Here is a 20,418-nt window from a genome sequence, read left to right as displayed (position 1 = left end):
ACAAAAAACCTTAACACAATTCAAACTCTACTCCAATTTATGAAAGTCTAATCTATTTAGCTAACATTTTTAACTGTGGCTTTTCAAACCTTAACCCTATTGGAAGGTGACTTAGGATTGGCAACAAAACCATCACATCACACAGAAGGATTTTTCCCAATTTTTCCCAATGCTATTTCTAGCCTAGTTGGAAACCAGAAGCTTTAGGAATCTACCAAGAGTATCTAATTTTGCTAGATTTTTTTTTTTTTTTTTTTTTTTTTTGCCTCGTATTGAGGCCTGTGGGTTTGGATAAAAGTCTGAGAAGTCTGTGGTAACATCTCAGTACATACATTTTCATATAAAAATGTTATGAGAAAAAGAAAGAATGGGGGACACAAATATTTTAGAGGGAGAAAAAAGGTGATTCCAATCTTTTATATGTTCAAATGTTTTTTTGTTTGGTCCTTGTCCAAAGTAACATTGCGACTGAAAGTGAAACAATTCAGTTTACCTTCAACAAGTTAGGTGGTAAGTGGTTACTCAAGTTCAATCTGTGTACCCAAGGAATAGATATTTATGTCCACTCTGATTGTGGTCACCCAGAGAAGTCTCAAGAGTGGCAAGATTTGGGAGAACATTAGCAGACAGAGGATCATGGAAGAGAAGCATGGGGAATTTACCCCCAAATCACTGGACCACTGATTTAGGGTTCCACAGGGAAAGAGACCTCTACTGGGGGAACAACTGAAAGAATGCTTTATGGTTATTTTTCAGAGATTCCTTTGTAAAGCAAATAATCATTTGTCAATTTGGTACTTTGTAAGTTCAAATTTTCTTATGATGGGATTTCTTGAAGAGGGCACAAGGGTTGTCTATCCAAGTGAGCCACTTGAAGGGCAAGGTTTATGTCTTGGTTAATTTATTATTGTTTATCTCCTTTGTGAAAATATTCTTCTACTCTATTTATGAAACCTGGTTAAGAGCTGCTTGGTATTCACTTGGCATCATAGCTATTGGTAAATAAGTTTATTTTTGATTTTTAAGAATTTCCTTTGTGGAGTATGGCCTCCAGATAAGAGGACAAACACTTAAATTAGCCCTCCCTCCAGTCACCATCATGGGAGAAATATGTGTGGGGGTGTTCTCTGACCTGAATAGAAAACGCTAGAGGCCCGGGAGGAGCCGGCAAGGCATTGACACGACTCACAAACATGCTTTAAGAACTTGGTGTGATAGACAAATCCTGCCTTTTGGGGAAGACGTGTAAAACCCACTCCTCCAAGCATTTCCTTTGGAATCACACCATAGAGCTATCTTTTTATTTGCTTTCGGCCACAGCTGTTGACTCAAGGAGATGGTGTCAACTGTTGTCTTTCCTGTTGCAAAACTCATTTCGCGGCTGAGCCATCTTTCAGGACTGGGCACCTAAAGATGGATGTAGAAAAGAGGAAGCTGGAGAGTGCAGGCAGTCAAGCATTTGATAAGTCAGCTTCCCCAGGGCCAGATGCTTTAGGATTAAGGAACAGGCCCCAACTTGTTTCCCCAACAACTGTGCAATAGCTCAGTCACAGCGTGGCCGCCGCCTCATCCATCCCAAGTAACACCCAAGGGGTGCTTTCAGGTGAGTGGCGGAAACCATTTATTTGTTTAGTACAACCAACCCTCCATTAGCCGACAGAGTGAGTAGGTGGGAGAAATGCAGATGAGGAAAGATCCTCTACTTAGAAGTGCTTCTTTTTCTCAATCAACTTTCTCATCGGTAAAGTGACAACAATATTCTACATGATAAGTGATATCAGAGGGGTAAATAAAAATCATGCTTACAAAAAACCCCACCAAGGCTCTGCTGGTGTGACTCTAAACCTCATTCTAAGTGCCAATGCTAATCCCAGACTTTGGTGGGAAAGGGCAGCTCGAGAGCATGATGGGAAGCCATCATGTACCAAGTCTCACAGCCACATGTATGAGCCGGTGTCCAACTAGGCCATTTTAATTAAAATCTAGTGTGCTAGCTACTGATCCACTCCCTGCCAACTTTACATTCATCCTTCTTTGCTCCCCTCTAGGACTCTGGAAACTACATTTTCCCTTTGTCAGCTGGTTCTCTGTGAGAAGCAGCCAAAAGAATATTCTAGAGGAAGACTGGAAGGACTGGAAGGCAGGAAGATGGGAGAATGGTAACACAGGTGGTTCCCAACCTCAACTTGTGCCTGCACCCCCAGGACCTGTCCTGGTGTCTGTGCCCTCCTTCCGACTGTAGCATCAGCCAGATGATGCCCCTTCTCAGATGTCCTAGCTCTGCGGAATGTCTCACGTTTCTCGGTTCTGATAATTATACCGTCCTCCTTGGGTCTTCCTAAGCTTGGGAATGGTGAGCACGTTTTTACATTTAATATTGCTGCATTGTCTTGGTGCATCCTTTCTGACTTTTAAAATTTGTGAACACTTAAAAGTACACACCAGGCTGCACCTTGTTTTTCTCACTCCCACGATATATCTTGTACATATTTATATGTAGAGATCTTCCCAGTTCTTTATATTAGCTGGATAGTATTCCTTTGGACTGATGTATCATTATTTATTTAATCAGTCTCTTATTGGTGGACTTTTGGCTCATTTCAATATTTTGCCAATTCAAACACGGCTTCAGTGAATGACACGGCAACATTACAGACAGTATACCTCATTTTGCATATGCGCAAGTATATCTATGGACAAATTGTCTGAAGTGACATTGCCTGGATCTAAGGGTGTACTCATTGAGATGTTGCCAAATTGCCTTGCAAATTGGGACTATACCAGTTTACACTCATGATAACAATGTATGAGAATGTCTGCTTCCTGAAAGGCCCTCATTTGATTTACATAAGCTTCTGCTATAAGTTTAAAAAATGATGTCAGTGGTGCCTGGAAGTCAGCATTCCCACCATGCCTGACAAATACTCCTCAGACGGACAGCCCTCTTGCCCTTCACTTAGGGCCAGTGAGATGCTTGAGAAGTCAGACTCACAGAGACCCATTGTGGCATGTCAGACCCACAGAAAATGTTCCTCCTGTGCATTATTTATGACTTTCCTGCATTTATATAATATCCAGCTTCCTGAAAGTAATTTGTTTTGGATTGTGTAGTGCTGGGCAACACATCAAAGGTATGCTAAGCAGTGGTAATAAAACATTGAGGTTTATGGTCACTGAGGTATTAAATATCACTCATAAATTACAGGGTGAGTATTTTAAATGAGCTATGGCTCAGAGAACAGTAGGCGCCCCATCTCTGCACATATTAATTGCTACAGCCTGGCTTATTAATTATCAATAGTTTCAAAGGCTTTGTTGCTGTTGTTTTCTTAAGGAACCATTCTATGGTTCTGTTTAATGTGTGTGTGTGAGTGAATGTGTTGTGTGCATAAGCCGGCATTAAACTCAACAAAAGTGTGAGGATACTTTAGAATACTGTAGAGTCTGATAGACTTTCAATTTAAAAATCAGAGAGCCCTGGGGCGCCTGAGTAGCTCAATGGTTGACCGTCTGACTTTGGCTCAGGTCGTGATCCCAGGGTCCTGGGATCAAGTCCCACATCAGGCTCCTCGCAGGGAGCCTGCTTCTCCCTCTGCCTATGTCTCTGCTTCTCTCTGTGTGTCTCTCATGAATAAATAAATAAAATCTAAAAAAAAAAAAGAAAAATGAAAGAGCCCTCCATTTCAACCACTGATACTCTGGTTGCTGTTCCCCAACAAGGCATGTTGCCTACTGCTTCGGACTCCCAAGTGGCAGTCCGAAGGACAGGATAGATCTATTTCATTTCAGGTTCTGGTCAGTTTGACTTCTAGTCCAAGGCTCTATCCCAGTGATTCCCACCCTTTTCTGGCAAATCATGCCTGCTGGCATCTGCCTAAATTTCACAAGTTTCCTTCTCATTTGAATACTCCAATAACCTTTCTCCTCTGCCTCCTTGCAGCGTAGCTTTATCATCAGAGCTTCTGAGGGCTCTATCATCTTTCCTTTGCAAGCCTCCACATCTTTCTTCTCAGATGAGTTCCTTTAGATTTTTCTGTTAAATTTTTCAATCTAGAAATTACCAAGGAGTCCCAGAGGACACCCAAACACCAAACTTGGAAAGAGGCTGGTGTTTTAGTAAAACCCAATGGCTCACGTTTGGGGAGCTTAACAATTTAAAACAGGCACTCCAGGCAGAGTCGATCAAGAGCATGGAACATGGGGAGATTCACCCTAGTTTTGTGTAGTGGGGGACTATAGCTACAGCAGGCAGTTGAGAACTTAGGAAGTAGGTACCTAAGCATATAAATCAGATAGACTCCTGTCATTAAGTGGCCTTGACCCTTCCACTGCGGGTGGTTCTGTGTGGCTATCTTTGTCCAGAAAAGCCATTATATGCTTTTTCAGTTTGATTTTAATCATACGAAAAGAAGAATTCCAGAGAGGAAAGATAAGTGGATATAGACAGCTTCTTGATACATGTTAGACCTGCTCTGTCCAATATGGTAGCCAAGGGCCACATACGGCTAGCGAGCTTTGAACTGTGGCAAGTGAAACTAAAGAACTGAATTTGTCATGTTATTTAATTCCAATTAATTAGATTTAAATTTAAAAAACCAATACTCGATTCACCTATTAGAAAAATTTTATGTATATTTGAATAAGTTAGATATGTGAATTGAATCTATCTTTGCAATTCTAAATTTTACGAATCTAAATACAGAGCAAGTATTTCTAATGAAAATTTAGCACCCAAATAGAGATACACTCTAACTGTAAAATGCACACCAAATTTTAAAGACATAGTATAAGAAATATTTAAAATATCTTATTAAAAATTTTTATTGATTGTATCTATTTTGAGTAAGTTCAATAAATCGGTTATCGCAATTAATTTCAAATGTTCATTTTCATTTTTTTAAATGCAGCTACTAGAAAATTTTTAGTGACATGTATGGCTCATATTGTTTTTCTATTGGAAAGCTCTGGGTTAGAACAAATGTACCTTGGAGAGGTATGGGGACCCTTGGAGCTCATTCCTACTGAATTCTACAGAAATCTCATTGTCACAATTACTTGGCACTAGGAGGGTGAAAATTTCAAGAAAGTGCTGAAATACTACTTCGAAAGAAACTGCCAAGATGGGAATTCATACTCTATACACACATTAAGACTTTGGATTTCTCCACCACCAGTCACCTTCCTTTGAATATTTTAAAACTTTATGTAAATGATATTTTTCCTATATATTTCCACAGCTTCCTTTTTTGTCCTGAAAAATTATGGTTTTTGAGAGCTCTCTATAGTGATACAGAGTGATACTCGTAGCTCTAGTTAATTCAATTTCACTGCTGTATAATGCATAGTACTCCACTGTATGAATATACCAGTTTATTTACTAGCCTCCTTTCACTGAACATTTAGATTGTTCAGTCCATTTAGGTTGTTTCTCACCATTACCGACCAATGGTGCTATGAAACATTCTTATTCATATTTCCTTGTATGCATGTGCAAGAGTTTCTCTGGAATTTAAGTCTGGAAGTGAAATGTTGAACCTTAGTGTATGCCCATCCTTAACTTTACTAGTGTTAAATTGTTCTCCAAGGATTATATCAATTAATACTCCCAACATTAGTATTATGTCACTCTCATCTTCACTTTTGGTATTCTTTAAGTAAGAATGTTTTGCAACCTAAAGCGTGAAACTGTCTCTGTTTTTGCATTTTTCTGAGAAATTTCTCATATTTACTAATTAGTGTGTTGTCTTCCTGACATGTTTGTTCATTACTGTTGCCCATTTTTCTATTGGGTAATTTGCTTTTTCATGTGAAGGACTCTTCCACCAGTCACCTTGAAGCTGATACATAGCTGACAACTGAGCCATTCAGTATCTGAGTGTTGCCTCTTTTTCTGTATTTATTTTTCCTTCTCTTTAAATGTTTATCTTTTAAGCTTGTCATCTGAGACCAAAGAAAGACCTCCCCTTTCCTACTCCCCACCAACTTGTGCTGTTTCTGAAAACTATAAGGAGTGGACTTGAGCAGGATTTTACGGCAAGGAGCCACGAGCACCAGGAAAAAGGACAAAGCAAGGCAGGCTCCATTTTTTTCACCCTGAGCAACAGACATTTTTATGTGTTCTCCCCATGTCAAGGACAAAAGCTACTGTTTCAAGAGAAAAAAAAAAAAAGCTAAAAATGGTCACGTTTAGCATACGTTATTGAAAGGGTTCCACTGACTTTAATGATAATTAGATAAGAAAAATGAAATAATCTGAAGATTCCAAAATTACTACTAGTTTAAAAGTAGTAATGAAAATGAGTTTGAAGACAGCAAAAGTGCTTTCAAAAGCACCCCTTGGATCTACAGCTAAATAATTGGGTTGAATCCATGGGACTGCAATTTTTAAGCAGACAGTAAGGCACAAAGCTCTTTGGATAATTCTAGCTTATATTCATAGACACCTATGAAGCTGTCTTTGAAAGTTTGTCTGTGGCCTGTAACAGCTTTTGTTTCTTACGATACTTGGTATCCTAAGAATAGATATGGTCATTAAATGTTAATAATGATACCTAGTATTTACATAACACCTTTCATCCCAACACCTCAAAGAACTGGGCACACATTAACTCACTAATTCCCATAAGAGCCATGAGGCAAGAGTTATTATATCCATTTTACTGATGAAGGAACTGAGGCACAGAGAATTTAAGTGACTTCACTTACTCAAGGCTGCATGGGACGTTAAATTTTTAGCTGAGACTAGGTCTAGATCGCATGCTGTCTATTCATATTTGTCTAAAAAGTTATCTACTTTTTTTCAAAGGTTTTGGTCTTTTCTCCGCTCCCCTTCCTTTTTCTCCTAGTGAGTTGTGTTAAATAAACAATTATGAAAAGGGATCTTTTTCAGTGCTTAAAAGCGAATTTCCAGGAGGCAGCACCATGACATATAATTTTGGAGACATGTCCATTGAACAAAAGAAGACAAGTGTGTAGCAGAAGGGAACAGAAAGGTTATATAAGATACATTACTGATCTCTGATAGAAGAACCATCAGATCACCCCCTAAAAAGAAGTTGCCTCTCATTTCTTTACAACTAAGAAAATTCTACCATCTTGACTGTAAGAAGAAGATTCAGACTTCTTTTTGCTTGATGAGACCCCAGGACCCTTATTAATTCACTTACAGCCCTGAATTTCTTTTTATATTAAATGGACACTTGACCTCACTGGTCTTATTCCTGCCCTCTGGTGTGGTATAGAACAAGCCAAACCCCCTTCAGGACCCTGAAGGTCTGCAGGACAGACCTTCATAGCTTTCGATCCAGATATTTTGTTTCCCTCAAGCCTTTTCCCTGGAACAGAGTTTCAGCGACTGCAACTCATATGTTATTGTTTCTAGGTACATCCCATCCTGTTCACCCCTCTCTGACACACTCCAGTTGATCAAGGTCTTCCTTAAAATGTAGTACCCCGAACTAAATGTAATATTCCAGATGTGGTTTGAGATCGGAGAACAGCTGCTCCCACTAACCACACCAGAGTTCTGACTCTATTTCAAAACGGTGGTTTAATCTTCCTGCAGCCTTTTCTTCTTCAGGCAAAAAGCCCAAAACAAAACAAAGCAAAAACATCCCAATTTACATTGTTATTTCTTAAGTATTCATTTTTCATTATTTGAATAATTTCTATGCCTATTTCCCCTTTTTTTCTTTTTGTTTTTTTAATTAATTATTTTTTATTGGAGTTCAATTTGCCAACATATAGCATAACACCCAGTGCTCATCCCATCAAGTGCCCCCCTCAGTGCCCATCACCCAATCACCCCAAACCCCCCCACCTTCCCTTCCACTACCCCTGCTCATTTCCCAGAGTTAGGAGTCTCTCATGTTCTCTCACCCTCTCTGATATTTCCCACTCATTTTCTCTCCTTTCCCCTTTATTCCCTTTCACTATTTTTTATATTCCCCAAATAAATGAGACCATATAATGTTTGTGCTTCTCCAATTGACTTACTTCACTCAGCATAATACCCTCCAGTTCCATCCACGTCAAAGCAAATGGTGGGTATTCATAGTTTCTAATGACTAATATTCCATTGTACACATAGACCACATCTTCTTTATCCATTCATCTTTCGATGGACACCGAGGCTCCTTCCACAGTTTGGCTATTGTGAACATTGCTGCTGCTATAAACATCGGGGTGCAGGTGTCCTGCTGTTTCAGTGCATCTGTATCTTTGGGGTAAATCTCCAGTAGTGCAATTGCTGGGTCATAGGGTAGTTGTATTTTTAGCTCTTTGGGGAACCTCCACACAGTTTTCCAGAGTCCCCTTTTTTTCTAATGTATTTCTAAATTCTGTAAAAGTGGACATCATGACCAGATAACACTTTGAAGCTGATTTAAAATGGTGAGTCTCAATTTAAGTAAACCCTAAGTTTTTTCTTAAGTAGCTGTTGGACTCTAATCTTAGTAGCTATGCCTGGAAATTTGGGTGTACTTTGGATATTTGTCATGCAAGTTATATGCTAAATGCAACATTGGGGTATATGGTTTATTTTTAGAATAAAAATGTATAGTGTGTGTGTGTGTGTGTGTGTGTGTGTGTGTGTGTTTCTAGTACAAAAGAAATAAAGTTTAGCATAGTGGCTAATAACCCAAGTTCTGGAATCAGATATACATGCATTTGAAATCTGGCCCTACCACATATGAGTCCTTGGGCAAATTTATTTGAACTCTTTAAAATTTAATTTCTTCATGTGTAAAGTGAGGATAATAATAGGACCTTTCTTATAGGGTTATTGTGAAGACATTGTGTCCTAAGTGAATATAAAAGACTTAACACAGAATGTGACATAGAGAAAACACTCCTTAGATATGAGTTGTCTTTATTGTGAAAATATTTGGAACATACAGAAAGAAGGACAGAAGAAAATAAAAGTCACCTGCTATCCCCAGCTTGTTCCAGAAATAACTACTATTGATACCAAGAATATGTTCTTCAACATTTTTTTATACTTTAGCTACTCCCAAGTAAAAAGGAACTCTTGTAAAACAAACAAGTTTGTGTAAACTAGCAGTGACATTTCTAATGTACCATGATAAGCACTAAAACCATAATAATATAATATTATGATAAACCTAGCTTAGAACCATAAGAAATACATATATACAGATGTTGGGTCATTTTTATTAGACGTTGTCTAAAAATAATACATCATAGATCAGCTTTTCTGTCTTTTATAAAAATAAATCAGAAGTAGACACTATTGATGCAACAGGTGTGGTTAAGAAAAGCCTATAAAGAACATACACACAACAAACACCCTTGTTCTGGCCAGGTATATGTATATTCAAGACCTGAGAGCATCAGGTGAACTGTGGTTCTCAGAATCTTCTGTGATTTTACATAACCAAATTAGAGATTCACCCAGTTTTGATGATAATGCAAAAATAGTATTTTGAAACCAGTAATATCACCAGGAGATTTAAATTCCAACCACAGTTGATTCACATTTGCCTACCAGATTTACTTAGAGGATTCATCTTATTGATAAATAGATTTAAACTTGCATTTAGCGGCATCTGGGTGGCTCAGTGATTGAGCGTCTGCCTTTGGCTCAGAGCATGATCCTGGGGTCCTAGGATTGAGTCCCACCCACATCGGGCTTCTCATGAGGAGCTGCCTCTCCTTCTGCCTATGTCTCTGCCTCTCTGTGTCTCTTATGAATAAATAAATAATCTTAAAAAACAAAAATGATTGGCCACAGGTTCCTAATAGGTGAAGCTAAACAGTGAGGGAGAGGAGGCTTTAGTTTACTCTTCACTCTTCTTTGGCCTGTGTTTAAAGTTTCCATGATAAAAGTGAAAAGATAAGCAAACAATAAAAACAGCCTTTACACAAGACACATTGGCCCATCCGATGTGCACAGCACTATGTGATGTGCAGTAGGATGTGCCAGACCAGGTTCTGCCTCAAGGAGCTTAAAGTCCTAACAAGGGTAATAGAGCCTATACTATCTCATGTGGTGATCCCAGGGTCCTGGGATCGAGTTCCGCATCAGGCTCCTGGCAGGGAGCCTGCTTCTCCCTCTGCCTATGTCTCTGCCTCTCTCTCTGTCTCTCCTGAATAAAGAAATAAAATCTTTAAAATATTAACAAAATAAACTTAATTTGCATTAAATTGGTTTCTTTCTTTCCCCTAACATCTGCTTCCCTTAGTATGGCCTCTACTCTGGGGAAAAAGATTTATGGTTTCCAAAGCAATTTTATCTCTGGCTTCTCTGCTGTGCTTCACATGTGTGAGAGCGTTGGGTGTGGGACCACAGTTGTTCACCAGGATGGAGCCTCGAGTTCCATTTTACACCCCCTTCACACAGCCTAATAATGCCTGGCCATTACCCTGCAGGACTGGATTCCTGCCAAACTGGAGAGACTCCCAGCACCAAAACCCTGAGGCACCCTTTACCACCCCTTTCTCAAACCCCTGAGCCATACCATTCCCATGTCATAAAACTTTGGAACCAGGTCCTGAAGCCAAGGGGGTGGCATGGACTCAAGCAGAGCCCGCCCCGTCCCTGGCTCCTCAGCCACAGCTTGGGCCCGCACCTCCAAGGCGGAACACCCACCAGACAGGCCCGGGAGCTGCAGTGGCCTCATGAGGCTTGGCCGGGCACCGGGCCAAAAGAAAGGGGGGCCAGTGGGACACGGGGAGGGGAGCAGAGCTCGAGACACCAGCGCGCTTTATGGCACAACATTATCAGCACAGAGGCAGCGGCCGGCCCGCAGGTTGTGATGGACCAAGAGGGTGCGGGCGCTCTGAGTCACGCCGGCAGGTGTGTTATTATCGAAGTGAGGTAGGGGGTCAGGAATGCGACTTAAAAGGCAGTAATGAGACATTATCCATAAACATATTAACTGCTTCAAGTAACATGGCACTAAAAAGTGAGGGCAACCCCATTCTTAGGAAATCTCTGCTCTCTGGCCACGAATGAGAAAACATAAGTGATGCGTGAGCGGAATAAATAAGTCAAAGGGGTAGGGCCACCGCTTCTTTCTGGAGGAAGCCACATGTTCCTTACCCTCTATACTTTCTCCCCAACCCCATTTCTCCAACGGAATTCCCATGGCTGTTCTAAACAGCCTTTCCGTATCTGAGATCTTGTTAGTTAAGAAAATCTCCCCCTTTCTTGCCATCCTGACCTAGAATGCAAAGCCTTCCCTTCCCCTTGATGTGTTATTTGACTTCGCACCAGAGGCCAAGGGGCCGGTCACTGTTCTGTATTCGTTCCTGTCTTTCGGGATCCTGAAGGATGTGTTAACAATCCGCTTTGCAGGTGCAGAGACCTTCCCCAGCCGGGGGCCCCGGGCAGTAAGCAGCAGTAGTCATTTCTAGTGTGACAACTGTGACGATCATCCCGTGAGACGTGCGGTGACTGCCCTCAAGGCCGGCTGCCACTGGCAACTGTAGCTGGTGATGCCCTAGACCAGACTCTTCTGAACTCTACAAGCCTGTTTCCATCTGCAACCCAGAACCTCACCCGAGTGCCCCTCAGCACCCCAGGGAAAGTTTTACCATCACCAAAACCACCTCAGCAAAGAAAGGCTCAGGAAGTTGCCCTGACCAACCTGACCTATAAATGGGACGGTTGCCTGTTCCAATTTTTCACATCCTGTGTGTTTCCACCTTCTGTTTCTCTGCATGTAGAATTAGGGTGGTTTACAACTTGAAACCTGCTACACTTTGTTTCTACTTGACTCTCTCCTTTTAACAGTATTTTTTTAACTTTATAAATTTCAGGAATGCAGCCTTATAATTCAACATCTGTATACACTACAAAGTGATCACCCCCACAAGTGTAGTTACCATGCTTTGCTGTACAGTTGACCCATTCTCCCCTTTACTCACCTCCCAACCCCCTTTCCCTATGGTCACCACTAGTCTGTCTCTTTATCTATGAGTTTGTTTTTGTATTATTTATTTGTTTTGAGTTTTCTTTTAGATTCCACGTATGAGTGCAGTCATACAGTATTCGACTTTCTGCATCCAATCTTATTTCACTTAACATAATACCCATTCATGTTGTCACAAGTGGCAAGATTTCATTCTTTTTTATGGTTGAGTAATATTCCATTGTATACATATACACCACATCTTCTTTATCCATTCATCTATTGATATATACTTACACTATTTCCTTTTTTTAAAAAAATATTTTATTTATTTATCTATTTATTCGTGAGAGACAGAGAGAAGGCAGAGACACAGGCAGAGGGAGAAGCAGACTTCTCGCAGAAAGCCTGATGTGAGACTCGATCCTGGAACTCCGGAATCATGCCCTGGGCAGAAGGCAGACACTCAACCACTGAGCCACTCAGGCGTCCCTACTTAGGCTATTTCCATAACCTTGCTCTCATAAATAATGCTGGAAGGAACATAAGGGTGCATATACCTTTTCAAATTAGTGTTTACATACTCTGAATAAATACCCAGAAGTGGAATGGCTGAGTCATGGTAGTTCTATTCTAAAGTTTTTAATATATTTTATTCATTTATTCATAAGAGACACAGAGAGAGGCAGAGACATAGAGGGAGAAGCTCCTATGGGGAGTCTCATGCAGGACTTGATCCCAAGACCCTGGGATCATGATCTGAGCCAACAGCAGACTCTCAACCACTGAGCCACCCAGGTGCCCCTGGTAATTATAATCTTAATTTTTTAAAGAATCTCCATACTATTTTCCATAGTGGTGTTACCAATTTACATTCCACTGATAGTGTACTTTTTCTCTACATCCTTTCCAACACTTGTTATTTCTTGTCTTTTTGATAGTAGCCATTCTAACTGGTGTTAATGATATCTCATTGTGGTTTTGATTTGCAAAATCAAATAATTAATGATATTGAGAATCTTTTCATGTGCCTGTTGGCCATCTGTATGTCTTCTTTGAAGAAATGTCTGTTCAGATTCTCTTACCATTTTTTTAATTGGGTTATTTGTCCTATTATTGAATTGTGTGAATTTCTTATATATTTTGGATATTAACCCCTAATCAGGTATATGGTTGACAAATATCTTTTCCCATTCAGTAGATTGTCTTTCCATTTTGATGGTGGTTTCCTTTTTGTGAAGAAGCTTTTTTGTTTGATGCAGTCCCATTTGCTTATTTTTAATTTTTGTTTCCCCTAATTTTGGAGTCAGAGGCATAAAGACATCACTAAGACCAATATCAAGGACTTTACCATCTATATTTTCCACTAGAAATTTTATGTTTTCAGGTTTTACATTTGATTCTTTAATTCATTTTGAGTTAGTTTTTGTATATGGTATAAAATAGTGGTCTAGTTTTATTCCTTTGCACATGGCTGTCCACTTTTTCCAAAACTATTGTATGTTCTCAGCTCTTTTGTCATAGATTAATTGTTCATATATATGTGTGGGTTTATTTTTGGACTCTCAATTCTTTCTCATTGATCTATGAGTCTGTTTTTGTACCAATACTACAATGTTTTGATTATTTTTTAAAGATATTTATTTATTTATTTATTTATTTATTTATTTATGAGAAAGATACAGAGAGAGAGACAGAGACAGAGACACAGGCAGAGAGAGAAGCAGGCTCCATGCAGGGAGGCCGACACAGGACTCGATCTCCAATCTCCAGAATCACACCCTGGGCTGAAGGCAGCACTAAACCGCTGAGCCACTGGGGCTGCCCTGTTTTGATTATTATAGCTTGATAGTATAGTTTCAAATCAGGAGCATGGTACCTCCAGCTTTGTTCTTTTTTTTTTTATATATAATAAATTTATTTTTTATTGGTGTTCAATTTGCCAACTTACAGAATAACACCCAGTGCTCATCCCATCAAGTGCCCCCCTCAGTGCCCGTCACCCATTCACCCCCACCCCCTGCCCTCCTCCCCTTCCACCATCCCTACTTCTGTCTCAAGGTTACTTTGCCTATCTTCTGTGGTTCCATACAAATTTTTAAATTACTTGCTCTAGTTCTGTGATGTGTGCCATCGGAATTTTAATAGGTATTGTGTTGAATTTGTAGATTGCTTTTTATAATGTGGACATTTTAACAATATTAATTCTTCCAATCTCTGAGAATGAAATATCTTTTTATTTGTTTGTATCTTCTGCAATTTCTTTCGTTGATGTCTTACAGTTTTCAATGAACACATCTTTCACCTGCTGGGCTAAATTTGTTCCTAGGTATTTTATTCTTTTTGATACAATTATAAAGGGGTTGTTTTCTTCATTTTTCTTTCTGATGTTCTGTTATTTGTGTATAGAAATGCCACCAATTTCTGTGTAGGGATATTGTATCTGGCAATGTCACTAAATCCATTTATTAATTGTTACAATCTTTTTTTATAGTATCATGTAATCTGAAAATAATGTCAGTTTTACTCCTTTTCTATTTTGAATGTCTTTTATTTCTTTCTCTTGCTTGGTTGCTCTGGCTGCGATTTCCAATACTATGTTGAATAAAAGTGGTAAGAATGCATCCTTACCTTGTTCCTGTTCTTAGAGGAAGAGCTTTCAGCTTCTCACCATTGAGTATGTTTGCTGTAGGATTGTAATAATGGTCTTTATTATGTTGAAACATTCCCTCTATACTTAATTTGTTGAGAGTTTTTATCATAAATGGATATTGGGTTTTGTCAAATGCTGTTTCTGCATCTATTGAGATGATCATATAATTTTATATTTCATTTTGTTAATGTGATGTATCATGTTGATTAATTTGTGGATGTTGAATCATCCTTGCAACTCTGGAATAAATCCCACCTGATCGTGATATATGATCCTTTTCATGTATTGGATTTGTTTGCTAAAATTTTGTTGAGGAATTTTGCATCTACGTTCATCAGGGATATTGGCCTGTGATTTTCTTTTTTGTGATATCCTTATCTAGTTTCGGTATCAGGATAATGCTGGCTTCATAAAATGTGCTTGAAATCCTTTCCTCCTCTTCAGTTTTTTGGGAGCATTTGAGAAGGATAGGTATTAAATATTTGAATGTTTGGTGGAATTCACCAGTGAAGCTATCTAATTCTGGACTTTTGTTTGTTGGGAGGTTTTTTATTATTATTTTAATCTCCTTACTAGACATTGGCCTATTCACATTTTCTATTTCTTTATGATTTAGTTTTGGAAGATTCTTGTTTCTAGAAATTTATTCATTTCTTCTAGGTTGTCCAATCTGTTGGTATTTGGGTGTGTGTGTGTGTGTGTGTGTGTGTGTGTGTGTGTTTAATTGTTGATAGTAGTCTCTTATGATTCTTTGCATTTCAGCAGTTGTAACAGTTGTAACTTCTCTTTCCTTTCTAATTTTATTCTAATTTCTCTTTCTTTCTTGGTTAGTCTAGCTACGGGTTTGTTGATTTTGTTTATTTTTTTTTAAAGAACCAGCTGTTAATTTATTTCATTGGTTTTTTTAATTGTCTTTTTAGTCTCTACCTCATGTATTTCTGCTCTGATCTTTATTACTTCCTTCTTTCAACCAATTTTGAGCTTTATTTAGTCTTCTTTTTCTAGTTCCATTAGGTGTGATGTTAGATTGTTTGAAATTATTCTTGCTTCTTTAGGTAGGCCTATATTGCTATGAACTTCCCTCTTAGTGTTGCTTTTGCCGAGCCCCATTAATTTTGGTATGTTTATTATTGTTTTCCTTTGTCTCTAGGTTGTTTTATTTATTTAATTTTTAGTTTCTCCTTTGATTTATTCAATGATCCATTTGTGCTCAGTAGCATATTTTTTCATTTTCATGTTTTTGTGGCTTTTCCTGTATTCTTATGTAATTAATTTTTAATTTCATATCATTGTGGTCACAAAAATGCTTGATATGATTTAAATTTTCTGGAATTTATTGAGACTTGTTTTGTGGCCGTGAAAGGTCATCAATAATAACACTAATATCAGTACCTATGTTTGCCCATACTTATTACTTTTTCAGTGTTGAGATGTTGCATATTATCTCATTCTTATTAACTATTTTGTGATAACTTTGTAGACAGACAGTGTCTTCATACATTAGCTCAAACTTTGGCTAGTGTCTGGTGAAAGAGACTAGCTTTTCTCAAATTTAACCCTTTGCTTAATTAAAGGAAAAAGGAAGAAGAAAGTAATATTTATTGAGGCCTAATACATAGAAGGTACCTTTTCACAGCCGATCTCATTGAGTTTCCCATTGATGCTAAACAATAGCTCTTATTATGTTGATATTATAGACAAGAACTTGGTAATATTGGCCAAGGTTATAGAGCTATTAAGTGAGAGATCCAGAAGTTAAACTAGAATGTAAAGTTCTGTCTGGCTCAAAATATTCAAATAATGAGACTGAATGTCTAATATTTAAATGTAAGACTCTTAGAAGCTATAAAGAATTTTAACGTATTTGATAAAACCAAAGAAGTCATATGAAACCCAGTCATGAAGATTAGAAATAATCTTGTAAACAAACAAACAAAAACACACACACAAAAACACAGAATATACAACTTTTAAGCTTAATTATTTACTAGGGACACTTGATTTTCTTTCATTATTTTTTAAGATTTTATTTCTTTATTTGAGAGAGAGAGAGCAAGAGGGAAAGCATGAGCAGGGTAGACGGCAGAGGGTGCCTGATGTGGGGCTCATTTCCAGTACCCCAGGATCACGACCTGAGCCAAAGGCAGATGCTTAACTGACTAAACAACCCAGGCACCCCTCCAATTACTTCATAAAGGGTAACTAAGAAATAAATCTAAATTACTGAAGTAATATTGGTGTTGATAAAGGGGTTTTTACTACTACATAATTTAAATTCTTCAGCTTACATTTTCTAAATGTGTTACCTATATTTCTATTCTGTTTTTTAATTCAAGATTCTGATATCTTATTAGTTAAATCAATCCTGCTTCTAGATAATAGCCATCTCCCTACAGGTGAGATAACTGTAGACAGATGTCCAGTAAATGCCAACTACCATATTGTCTACTTTAGTCTTCTGCCACACTGAAAATTAGCAGAGCTCAAGTCTACCAGGTATGCATTTCAGATGAAAACTTTAGCTGGAAATTAAGCCCAAGCTGTGGAGGAACACTGCAGATAGTCTTTGATCCTACATAATGGTACCTGTTGTTTGTGTTCTTCTGCCTTAGACCTTTCTGCACCTTGGTTTTCATGCTTGGAGGATGGAACCAGATAATCACTGTGGACTCTTCCATTTTAAACCTTCCATGATTCTATGGTTCACAGCAAGTTCCACTCTTGCTTCCCTGTGTAACTGTTGTTTGGGGCTTCCCAGAATGCTTTCCTCCTCCGTTCAGTAACACCACCTGCCATATTCCTGCCTTGGTGAACTGCTCCACTCTCTCCAACACCCCAACAACCACTTGTCTTATAATTCTGGTGTGGCAGACACTCAGAGCACTCCACCCACCTGGCCACAGGGATGAGCTAGTGATGAGCATAGGAACTAAGTCTGGCCAACCCAAGCCTTTCACTGAGATTTTCCATTCAGCAGCTGGCAGGGAAATTTATCTTTCCCTTTGGAACTCTAGCTATAAAGATGTAGCTCCAGAGCTGCCTGTCCTTCTATCTCCTAACATGTGAAAGAGTTGGTGAGCAGGAGCCAGCCTGAGGCAGAAGCCAAGATGAGAGAAGGGAGAAGAGAAGACAGATTCCTTTTTTTTTTTTAATTTTTTATTTATTTTTATGATAGGCACACAGTGAGAGAGAGAGAGAGGCAGAGACATAGGCAGAGGGAGAAGCAGGCTCCATGCACCGGGAGCCTGACGTGGGATTCGATCCTGGGTCTCCAGAATCGCGCCCTGGGCCAAAGGCAGGCGCTAAACCGCTGCGCCACCCAGGGATCCCGAGAAGACAGATTCCTGTGGTATTCAGGTCCCTGGGTCTGATTGACACTGAGAGAAACTCCATGGTTACCTTCCCGTGATTTGGTTCTGGGAGTTATAATGATCACGTCTTTGCTTACATTCTCTAAGTGTGGAGTCTCTGTCACTTACAACCCAAAAAATCCTAAGCAGTACAATTGTCCACTCTCCTTCAACTAACAATGTTCTGTATTCTAATTCCATTAAATTTGGTGCAAATAATTTTTATGATACCAACAATTTAACAATTCACCATGTCCTCAGACCTTTTACCCTTAAGGTGGCGCAACCAAATGACAAACTCACATCGATGCTGTAAAACACTTCGATTTCAACTTTGAACACTGAATTTTAGGTGATGGGTAAATTTTTAATCATGAGCCAAAGAAATCTCTTCTTTCACAAGAACATCTGAGACCTTCTTCAGCGTCCTGATTTTCCAAGAGAAAATCAAATAAAAAGAAAACATCAAACAAATTACTGAGTCACAGGATAGAATCTCCAGAATGAAATTCAGGGATGGGGGATGTCCTTTGTCATGTAGGATCTGACAGTAGATTGAGAGGTAGATTGAGAGGACCTTTCCTGGCAGTATAAGCAGGGGAGTAGGAAGAAAAAAGAGGAGGGGGGAAGACCAGGAGACACCTCTGAAATCTCTGATTGGGCATCATGGAGATTTTATGACCAACCCTGGAGAGATCACTGAGTAGCATATTCTATGTGAAGGCCCAGAAAAGGCCCAGAGCAGCCTTGGCTGCCTGTTGCAGGGCAAATGGGGATGCATGTTTTGGGGCAGAAGTTCAACACTTCCAGCAAATACGGAGATTATATAGGGTCATTTCGCCTAAGGGGAAAAAACCACATACAAGAACTCTAATCAATGGCTAAAAATGTAAACTGGGAAGAGAGGTCTTTCTGCCTCACTAGTAAGAACAACCCTAGAAAACCCAAAGGAAACCTCCAAGCCAGTGTTTGGTACATGGCAGAACTTGTGAAAGACACAAAAGCCAATGAGTGGGTAAGAGCACAAACCAACCCTACAGATGGGGGGAGATGGCTCCTGAAAGTGAAAACCAACTGAAGCTACTCTCCACCACAGACATTCAAAGATAAACAAGGTTGTTTTCCATTTTAAGTACAACTTATTTGCTTTAAATACAAGTAAGCCTGAATCAAAACTTCAAGATGACATGTATAAATCCCAAGACTTCTATCTGTCTTTTTCCTTCTCGTGGCATTTGCACAGTAAGAGCAGTGTGTAGTCTCATAGTTGGGATTCAAATCACACAAATATAATTATCGCTGCAGTATACTAATAATATTTCAGGAATTAAAGCGTTAACACTACCACAAAGGATTGTGTAGTAAGCCACTCTAAGCACCATGATTCTGGTTGTTGTAGAAATTCAATTCTGATGGGTTTATAGGATCGAGTACTCTGTAAATATGATTTGTGCCTCGTCCTTTTCTCCTTGCCTTCAACATTTTCTAAAGTTATCCACTGTGCTGGGAGGTACCATTGAAATGATCTGGCCTAGACTCCTTGTCTTTTGGAGACCAGAACATTGGGCTCAAATCGATGCCATGACTTGCTCGGAGACACACAGTTTGTTATGGCAGAGCCAGATCTAGAAACCAGGTGTCTGGAATACCAGGTCCTGGCTCAAACCATGGTCCCATAAGGCCCTCTACAGAAGATGGACATCAGAAGAGTTTATAACAGGAAATAAAGGGGACAAGCAAACCAACTTAAACTGACCAGAATGGATTTAAGTGAGCAGGTCAAAATTGTGGCAAGTTAAAAACAAATAATGTTTACTCAAGTGAAAATGACCAGGGACTCATGGTCAAATCTCAAACAAGATGTTAGAAAGTTGAATAACTGTAATTGCCTTTAAGGCTTTGATGGTACTCAACATTTCCATAACACCCTTCATCTGTAAGTTTTCAAAATACTGTAAAACTCATGATTAACTCGGTTTTACAGATGGGGAAACTGAGACTCGGGGGGCAGGGGAGGATAAAAACTTTCCTGAAATTCCACAAGGAAGCAAGAGCAGAATTTAGCCTATGACCTTGCTGTGAACCGTGGAATCACGCAGGTTTGAAGCCTAAGGGTCCATAGTAATTATCTAGTTCTATCCTCTATGTGGAAATTGAGGTACAGAAAGATCTAATGATCTGCCTCAGGTTACACAGTCAGGGAGCTACAAAAAAGTCTATGTCCCCTCAATCCTAGTGTGGAGCTCTTTTCCCACATTCACACAGCCTGAATACAGTGCTGCTCAGGCACTTGTGAGGGAGCCCCAGCAGGAACTTCCTACTGAAGTTTCTAGCTTTCTAGACACAAGGCCCCACCTCTTTCCTCACTCTCCACGGGATGATCTGCTCTGGGATACTACCTGTCCATCCCTTGGGGCTGTGAAGACCTACTATGAGACCCAGAGAATAACCTACTGGTTAAGGAAGCCCACACATCAACCTGGTTTCAGCTGGTAAAGAAGATCTTCCAGACTCCTCAGTTGTATCCACTACCACAGAGGTT

At 39.3% G+C, this 20,418-nt stretch overlaps 1 long non-coding RNA gene across 1 annotated transcript in view; it reads left to right on the top strand.

Moving 5' to 3' along the window:
- The window catches only part of LOC118353104 (uncharacterized), a 53,174-nt gene that overhangs the window by 16,734 nt on the left and 16,022 nt on the right, over positions 1 to 20,418 (top strand). The window contains exon 2 of the long non-coding RNA XR_004811359.2: positions 2,049 to 2,353. This is a non-coding gene — a long non-coding RNA (uncharacterized LOC118353104). The remainder of the gene's footprint in view (positions 1 to 2,048; positions 2,354 to 20,418) is intronic.

Source organism: Canis lupus, chromosome 32, assembly GCF_003254725.2.
Source record: "Canis lupus dingo isolate Sandy chromosome 32, ASM325472v2, whole genome shotgun sequence".
NCBI classification, from domain to species: Eukaryota; Metazoa; Chordata; class Mammalia; order Carnivora; family Canidae; genus Canis; species Canis lupus.
This window is presented reverse-complemented; position numbering and strand designations above follow the sequence as displayed.